The sequence below is a fragment of the Nannospalax galili genome, unplaced genomic scaffold, assembly GCF_000622305.1.
Source record: "Nannospalax galili isolate Female #2095 unplaced genomic scaffold, S.galili_v1.0 scaffold1054, whole genome shotgun sequence".
Lineage (NCBI taxonomy): Eukaryota > Metazoa > Chordata > Mammalia > Rodentia > Spalacidae > Nannospalax > Nannospalax galili.
The window spans coordinates 226366-236254 of record NW_008335006.1 but is presented as its reverse complement, the minus strand read 5'-3'; positions in this window follow the sequence as shown (position 1 = coordinate 236254).

Sequence of the window (9889 nt, the reverse complement as noted above, 5' to 3'; positions counted from 1 at the left end):
TAAATTAAATTATGGCTTATATAGTTTTTTATATTTTATAAGCTATCAAATTTTTTTTGAAAGCAGCAAGATAAAGTTTTATTATGGCCAACTGGGCTATGTTGGGAATAGAAGCAGCCTCAAACACCAGTCAGCCAGAATATTTATGGGAATATAGAAAGCAGAACAGGTGGGCCAATCAGGTTTATGCAACATAGCAAAATTTGAACATAGCAAACTTCGAATTTACCAATCAACCATCAGTTATTGCATGGACTCGGGCTTGGGTAAGCAAAGCAGGTTTAGATAAGCAGCCTAGATTACAATACCCTGTGGCATACACATGTGGTCTGGCCATTTCTCAGAATTCAAAGTTGCTTCTCCCTTCTAGGTATCTTTCATAAGTACAGTAAAGGCACTTCTCCTGAAACAGCTGCTTTGGGCAAAATGGAGTAACTTAGGTTAGTTTAGCTGAGATAGTTCATTCCCCACTCCTCTTGGAGAATAATCAAATCTTTAATATTTTATTATTTTTTACTGATCTAGTTTGGAGGGAGTCATATTGACTCTGTATCATCATGAGTTTATTATCCAAGATTTTACTTTTAAACTGTCTAATTTTTACCTTTTATTACTTTGAAGAAGTAACCCTAAAATGTTTTTTGGATAAGACCTCCCAAATACTTTTAACATTTTTGGCTTTTGGGACAGAGTATTTCAGTGGGTCTATCTAAAAGACTCCAAAATTGCATAACTCTTAACAGTAGGGAGAAAAAGGATGTGCTTGACCAATGCCTGGGAGATATGACAGAGAAGTAAAGGCAAGAATAGTTAGCATTACAAGTATTAGACAGGGAACAAGCAAAAAGTCACAACAGGGAAAATTTCAAATGTCCATTGAAATTTCTTGATGAGAGCTTCCAAAACCATCCCTCTATTAAGTTTCTCCTCATTTTTCTTTTGTCTGCCAAGGCTGGACTCGAGAGTGATGGACTCAGGATTTGCTTTCAGGTATTTTGATAGCTGTTGGAGTGGCTAGAATCAGTCTTCTAGACAGGGAGAGAAAATAAATTTAGCCATCATTATAGAACAATAGTAGCTGCAGGTAGGCACTACAGTATTGGAGACCAAGAATTGAAGTCTTACACCTGAGCAGCATTTTCTTGTTAAGAACAAAATCATTACTGAGAAATAATTGTCTAAATAACATTTTACCTGGACTTAAGTCTAATGTCTGGGAAATGCAATCCTTTGGACTCTTAAAGAAATATAATGATTACTTTAATTTTTGGCTATACTTTCCTTTTGGGTGTTTAAGACCATACAGTTGGCTCAAATAAACCCGTTTATTTTTACTTTAAGGTTTGTTGAGGAGCTGGTCCTCAGGGGTGACCTGGCTCCTTAGGCTTTTCTTTTACCAGTTCCATCTACATGAAGATAAGTCAAGAGGTCTTGCTTGACCAGGGCTTTGCTTGGAAGCATGGAGGAAATGTTTCCTTTGTGTTGACCCTCTTCTTTGCAGACTGGACACTGGTTTGAGTCCCTCTGGTGGGGTCTCCATGACCTCCCTGAACAAGAGGACAGGTGACTCATCACAGTTACAGGACATATCAAGAGATTCCCCTAGTCCCCTGGGACACTGTTGACCTTCCAGGGCAAGGAACAAAATTGTCCCTTAAGCCCCCTGGGACACTGTCGACCTTCCAGGGCAAGGAACAAAACTGTCCCTTAAGCCCCTTTTTCCAGATTAGTATGGGATTTTAAGTATGGTTATTAACCGTCCAAGAAGGTCAGTTGCACCAGCCTGGTACCTTTAATTACTGTGTAATATATAGATAAAGCTTGAACAAAACCCAAACGTTCTCAATAAATATTGACTGGAAGAGATTTACCATTACAGGTTAACTAGGCACAGTCCAGGAAAGGGAACTTAAGAATTTCTTAAGTCTGAAGGCTGTTCTATTACAAACAGAAACAGTCTCCTTTCCTTTTCAGTTTCCCATGCCCTGATTTACAGTTTTTAGAAGGAAGGGGGGCATCATATCACATACCTACAGACAGGAAGTAAACTTAATTAGAATTCAGACCAAGCTTCACCAAAACTGTTTTCTTCTAGATTGCATACATCTGGTTCAAAAAGATAGTCCTAGTTTTTCTTGAGTTAAATCATTCCTGTTATGGTTAAAAGAAAGTGCCAAAAGTAACATTTGCATAATACAGAGAAATATAAAAGACATCTTTCAGTAGCCATAGGTAGGTAGCCCAATACTTGTTTGTACTCATTTAATCCAAATCTGTAACTCGTTGTGCAGTACAAGGCAGGAGTGGATTGAAAATTAACAACTCTGTATCTTAATAAACCTATTCAGACCTTTTAATAAATTTGTTTAAAATGAATTTCATTATCCCTACTATTCTGGAAATATCCCATCATTTTAATCTTTATATAAATCTTTACTACTATAGTCCTTTTTATGTTCAGGAGACCATTTGCAATTAGGGCAGAATTACATACAGCTGTCTGGGAAGAACACTGTATGCTCAGGTGCAGTTATCCTTCCTTTAATGAAGAAATAACAACCATCAGCAAGCCCAATTGTAATAACCTTTTATAAGCAGGCACAGTTGAAGTCATAAATATGGTAGTTCTTTGATTCAGAAAGTTACTGTGCAGCATCAGCTTATTATACAAGATAATAAACGAATTAATATTACCCATGTACAATTGTGCTTTTAGTTCCCAGGTAGACCTTATAGTTCAGAGGGTGGTCTATCAAAGAAGGTGTATAAACACAAGGTAAAGAGAAGCAACTGGCACCCAACCTCCAGTGTAATCACTTAAGGAAAACTGTACTCTAAGAATTTAAGAAACCCTTTTAATAACAAATTATAAACAAATCTATAAATAAATTTACCAAGAAATTAATATTTTACCTCATATATCTAGAGATGAACAATTATCTTAAATATATTATTAAACTGTGTAAACTTTGAGACGCCCTTGTAAGCCTTGAAGTAGGTTTTAAACAACCAAGTCTCCTTTAAAGGTTTAGAGACGTTTTACATAAACTTGAAAAATGTTTATTCTATATAAAACATATCTAAACACAGAGCTAAATTGTACCTGGAGTAGAAGAAATCATCCCTTAAAGTTTATATATATGTCTTTTTGAGACAGGGTTTCCCTGTAGCCCCAGCTGTCCTGGATTCTCCCAAGTGCTGGGATTAAAGGCGTGTGCCACCACACCCGGCTATTTATATTTTTAATAGGAACCATATTGTAATTTAACAATTTCAGTTTACAAGAGAATTTACTTACAAGTCAATTTGATATCTAGTAAATCATTATTTACTAACAGTTCCCTTAGTATTAAACATAAGTCTATACATTCATAACAGTCTCATACAATAAATACTGTGGTTAGATACAATGTCATGACAAACCAAGACTGGTTACCTTGACGAAATTCTGGTCAGGTGTATATAAAAGAAACTCTTAAAAGCCAGCAGTACTTTACATATACATCCGTATACATACGCACACATACATACATATATATACACACATATATATGTATATGAGAATCCTAGCCTTCCCCAGATTGTATACTTTAGTCCTCCCCAAATCCAGGAGGCCATGTGTGAAGGGTCAAATTACATACAGTTGGCTGGGAAGAGTGGCTGGATAATGCAGTGGGGGTCCAATGACCCTGCTTGGCACTCCTTTAATGAATGAGCACAACTGTCAGCAAGCCCAATTGTGACTATGTTTAGCGATCAGGCTCAGCCGAAGTTGTGATGATGGTAGTTATTTCATGACTCAAGAAGTGATGGAAAACAGAATTATATATTTCATTTGCACCCAAAACTAACCATAGCCAGAAGTTACAGTATGATTAAAACAAGCAAATACTTAATCAATCTATTATTAAAGACCAGTTAAGATTGACAATACTAAAGCATAACGTAGAGCATAAGAAAACAGGCTTCATGAGTATGATTCAATTACAGCTGTCCACAGTTAACTCTTTTCCAAAGTAGCATGCAGGAACTTAGAAAGAATGAGAAATAGAAGCACAAGAGCACAGCACACAGGGTCAGTAGCCAGCATGCCTAGTCTGCAGGGCTGGCTGGCTGTGACAGCACAGCTCAAGCTCAGAGTGGTCCTTTACTTCCTATGAAAAAGGAGAAAGACCACAAAGGAAACAAGTCCCAAATTATCTCACTGCCCAGCATCTAAGAAGACACACTGTAGTGTTGGACCCCCAGTCTGGGGTACCCAACATTCACGGGAGGCCACACCCTGTTGGGGACCCCTGTTGTGTAAAGTAGCAGTCTCTCCATGTCCGGATAGCCCATGGGCTCGGCTTCATATGCAGAGACTCCTTTTATCAGCAGGGTGCCTTCCCAGCATCTTCCTGACTCATCTTTTGAAGTAGCCGTCACAGAAACATGGCCTCCAGCTCTGAAACTGCCAGGCTTTCCTGTGTGATTTTCAGGCAGTCTGACAGCCTGGCAGGAGCCCGCTTCCATATGTAAATAGGGCATCCCACAAAGTGCCTATCAACTAAGGCTTTTACCACTACCCCCACAGTACAAAGTATCCTGGTTTTCCCTCAATAATCGGAGCTGGATCACCGAGACCTTGAGCCGAGCTAAGTCACAGAATAAAGGGGCTGTACCACTGACTGAGCTGAGTTCTGTGTGATCCTGCCTCTCCGGAGAGAGCTGTCTCTTCGTAAACCACGACTCATGGAAATCCAGCTTTCGCCGTCTCCGCACCTTCCCACGCGATCCGGCAGCTGACGGATCTCGTATCTCGAGGAAGTGCACGGTGGATTGGGACGGAACCCGACCGGGCCAGCCCCAGTAGCAGAGAGCCTCAACAACGCGGAGAAGCAGGGACCTGCCTGGGAGCGCAGCGATTGGTAGAGTCACCAGCATCCAGTAGTCGCAGAGATTCACAGCAGACGCGGCCCGTGGGACCCACCGCACTCCAGCGACGTGTGGGAGACCGGCGCCACACCCAGCAGCTGGCGCCCCGAGATCCCCGCACGCCCATAGCACCCCAGTAACTCAGTCCTCAAACCAGGAGATGCAACAAGCAAGAGGATTTAATACACATTTGCGCAGACGGGCTCCTGCCTCACTCGGAGAGGAGAAGCCCCGAGCTTAGCTTACAGGCTGCTTATAAAGGCAAAAACCACAAACTGCCAGAAAACCACAAAAGAGGGAGGGGGATTTCCAACCTGGGTGGGGTATTCAAAAGGTCAACTCTTTCTCAGCAGCTCTTCCTGGAATTGTTTTTTGTTTCACTTCCTTGTATAACCTCAAAATGTTCTTTATTTAACCTAGAGGGCTTAGCCTAGAAATTCATCCTTCCTTCCTTTTCTTTTGGCAAGATTTTAATCCTAAAATCTATAGGTCTTCTGTTCTTTTTAGAGCATGGTATTGCTGGGTAAGGACCAAGGCCTGAGTCACCGATAGTCGGTCCCTGATAAACTGTAGCAGTCTGTTGAGGATGCATGGTCCAAAGGTTAAAAGAAGGAGAAGAATAACTAGGGGGCCTATTAGGGTGGACACTAGGGTAGTTAACCAGGGGGCTTTATTAAACCATCTTTCAAACCACCCCTGCCTGGATTCATGGTCTCTTTGTCTTTTATCCAACCTCTGGCGGAGTTTAGTCATAGAATCTGTAACAACCCCCGAGCTGTCAGCATAGAAACAACACTCTTCGCCTAGAGCTGCACAAAGTCCTCCCTCCTTGAGGAAAAGCAGATCCAGCCCCCTTCTATTTTGTAATACTACTTCTGAGAGGGAGGTTAGAGATTTTTCTAAGTGGGTAATTGACTGTTCTATTGCCCTTATGTCCTCATCTACAGCCATCTGTAAGTCTGCATAATATTGTGGTCCTTGTATTAGGGCTGCTGTTCCAGTTCCTACTCCCGCAGCCACCCCCACTCCCAAAAGTATTGCTAAGTTTAGGGACACAGGCTCTCTTTTGTACCTGCTTAGCTGCTTTTGTTCAAAAAACTGTTCTATGGAATCCGTGGGGTGATAGAATACTCGGGGCAGGAGCTTAATCATGACACAGTAATCTTGAGAGGTATTAAGGACCATACTGGCTACACAGGGAGACAACCCAGAGTTACAGACCAAGCCCCTTGCGGGGGCAGAAGGTAGTAATTTCTTTCTCCTGAAGGTACAGAGATAGTGGAGTTGCAAAGGTGGGCATGAGTTGGAGGTGGGTTTCCTAAGCAAAGCCCAGATCCCGAGACTTCCATGAGGGTTAGGGGGTGAGGGGTCTCTCTATGACATTGGTCGGCTGAGGTGGTATTATTGAATGTTCCTTGTGTAGCTATGCCTTCGTAATAAGGGGGTGCTGCTGCTAAACATAGCCAACAGGATTCAGTCAGGTTGGGGTCTGTCTGTCTAATGGCCTTATATGGCCCTTGGACTAAATTGGTCAGTCCCCCGTGGGCGAAACCTTTTGACTCAGGGGGCTGGAGGTCTGTTCTAACAGGATATTTGCCGGGGAAGTGTCAGAAAAAGGGTTGGGGAGGTACTGTGAGGTGGCTTCAGGTATTAAGGCTGGCGGGGGATTTGGGTAGCTGGGGATGGGATTCTGGATAGGTAAGATGGGGTTGGGGCCTATAGCTATTGAATAGGAGGAGGTGTCTCTTTTAATAGTAAATAAGAGGCCAGGATCTGTCCCCTCCTTGTATATCCTAATTCACCAAGAATGTCCCTTGTCCCAATCTATAGCCTGCTTTCCTGCTGTTGTGAATTCTATCCAGAGGGGGTGGCACCATTTACCTTGACAGTCCTGATTAGGAGCATTTGGGCTCTTATGAGAATAATTTGTTTTTTACAGTGATGTAATCCCAGGATGAGGACAGGGACCACCAGGTGTCCCCGGTTGTTTCACATCCCCAGTTTTTACAGTAAAAGTAGTCCCTTTCTCCACATTGGGAGTTGAGCCGCTTATCTTGATGATTACCTGGGCAGACATAGAAGGTTAACAAATGCAACAGGTTCCATGGTTGTTCACAACACCCTCCCCCTGTTAGATGGGGCCCTCCGAACAGGGGTAAGCTTCCGGGCCGGGTACTTTATCAGGATCTGTGAAGTCTGGTATAAACCACAACTGGCAGCAGTGGGAGGGGGCCGGCAGCAACTGGCAGCAGTAGGAGGCGGGGAAGTTTCGGGTGATGTCCGGCTTTGTGCACGGAGCATGAAAAGGTCAGCTTTGTCTCAGTAGTTAGGATTTTACATCTTACTTCCTTATACAGTTTCCCCGAATATTCTTCCTTTGGGGGGGATTTGGTTTGATTCCATCATTCCCCCCTTTTCTTATGGCAAGATTTTAATCATAAAATCTATGGATTTTCTGGAAGCATCATAGCAGCAAGGTCAGTGAGTACCAATGTGATGATGGCAACAAGGATGATCAAGGCTACAGAGATGAGGATGATAGCGACTAATTTCCAGTCAGAGTTGTCTAATTCCCAGTCAGAGTGGTTTGTGTGTTCAGTACTTCGAGGGTTGTGGGCGTAGTCAGGAGAACTGTGTAGGGTCCTTTCCACTGTGGTTCAAGAGTCTTTACGTTGTGTCTTTTCACGTACACCTGATCTCCAATTTGGTAAGAGTGGGGCGTTCATGGACTCCCAGGCCGGTAGACAGCAGCCAAGGGCCTCCAAACCTGGTTCTGGATGATCTGGAGGGCTTGGAGTCTTGTTTTCAGGCTGGGGTTATCAAAAGAAGAGGGCAAGGGGAACAAGGTTACATTGAGGACAGGAGGCGGTCCTCCAAAGAGGATTTTGTAGGGGGTTAGGCTGTGTATAGCAGGAGTATTTCTAGCCTGAAATAGGGCTAGAGGTAGGAGCTGCACCCAGTCTTTAGTGCCAGTCTCTAGAGCTAATTTGGTTAAGGTCTCTTTAATGGTTCTATTTATTCTTTCTACCTGTCCTGAATTTTGGGGTCTATAAGCACAATGTAATTTCCAATTGATCCCCAGTGCTTTGGCCATTCCCTGACTTACCTGGGAGACGAAGGCTGGGCCATTATCAGATCCAATTACCTTAGGTAGTCCGAATCGAGGGAAGATGTCTTCAATCAGTTTTTTCACCACAGTCTGAGCTGTTTCCTTTCTGGTGGGGAAAGCTTCAACCCACCCTGAAAAAGTGTCTATAAACACTAAAAGGTATTTATAACCATATTTTCCTGGGAGTACCTCAGTAAAATCTACCTCCCAGTTAGTCCCTGGTCGTGTTCTTCTTTCCCTCATGCCAGATGGGACCTTTGATCTGGAAGCATTTACCAGGGAACATGAGACACAATCTCCCACTACCTTCTGGACTAGCTGGTTAAGGTCCGGGAAATAATAGAATTGTTCTTCTCTTTCTAGTAGTGTTTTTAGTTTCTTGTGTCCCAAATGTGTCCACTGGTGGAACTGGGAGATTAGCTCAAGGGCTGCCTTTTGGGGAAGCACTATCCTTCCCTGGTGTTCCCACATTTTAGATTCTGGGTCTAAGGTAGCATTGAGCTTCCATACGAGTTCCAGGTCCTGTTCAGTGTAGGTGAAAAGAGCATCTCCCTCCTTTGTTTGTGCCTCAATCTCTGCCTTAAGGTCCGCATGGGTGTAGAGAATGCAGGTGCCTTCTGCTGCCTGAAGGGCAGTTTCATCTGCCATCTGATTGCCTCGAGCAATCGGCCCCTGGTCTCACTGATGTCCAGGGCAATGAATTATGCTGACCTTTTTAGACAAGTACAAGGCTTGTAAAAGGGCCACTATTGTCTCCTTGTTTTTAATGTCTTTGCCTGCCGAGGTGAGGAGCCCTCGCCTCCGGTAAATCTCTCCATGTACATGAGCCGTGGCAAACACATAGTGGCTGTTGATGTAAATGTTGACATTTTTGCCCTTTGCTAATTTTAGGGCCTGGGTTAGGGCTTCTAATTCAGCCCGTTGGGCTGATGTTTCAGCCAGCAGGGCTTGAGCCCAGATTATCTTCTCTCCATCAACCACCGCTGCCCCCGCTTTACACTCACTGTCTCGCAGAAAGCTGCTCCCATCCGTATACCTGGTGGCATCTGCATCTGTTAGGGGCTGGTCGGTGAGGTCTTCCCTAGTCCCATGCGTCTCCACAAGTATTTGCTGGCAGTCATGGGGAATCTCAGTGTCTTTCTTGGGGGGGGGTTGGTAGCAGCGTGGTGGGGTTTAAGGTGGCAGGGCTACCAAACTTGATCTTTTCTGGATTTAATAATAGTGCCTGGTAATGGGTCACCCTGGCATTTGACAACCATCTGTCAGGAGGCTGTCTAATGATGGACTCCACTGCATGTGGTGTTATAACAGTCAGGGGCTGACCCATAGTGAGTTTGAGTCTTTTACCAGGGATGCTATTGCCCCCATGATTCTCAAGCATGGGGGCTAGCCAGCGGCCACATTGTCCAGTTTCTTTGAAAGATAAGATACTGGCCCAGGGTCCCAAAGTTTGAGTAAGAACTCCTTTTGCCATCCCTTGATCTTCATCTACATATAGGATGAAAGGTTTTGTCAAATCTGGCAATCCTAATGCTGGAGCCCTTAGCAGCGCTCTTTTTATTTTGTCAAAAGCTCTCTGGTGTTCTTCTTTCCAGGCAAAAGGGGTCCCATTCTTTGTTAAAGGGTATAGAGGAGCCGCTATCTCGGCGAAACCCAGTATCCATAGTCTACAGAATCCTGCACTTCCCAAGAACTCTCTAAGTCCTCTGGCTGAAGTTGGTGGGGGAATAGAGGCTACTGCCTGTTTTCTACTTTCTGTTAGCCATCGTTGTCCTCCCTCCAGCCAGTAGCCCAAATAGTTTACCTGCTGTAGGCAGATCTGGGCCTTCTTTGCCGAGGCCCGGTATCCAAGTTCCCCCAGTCTCA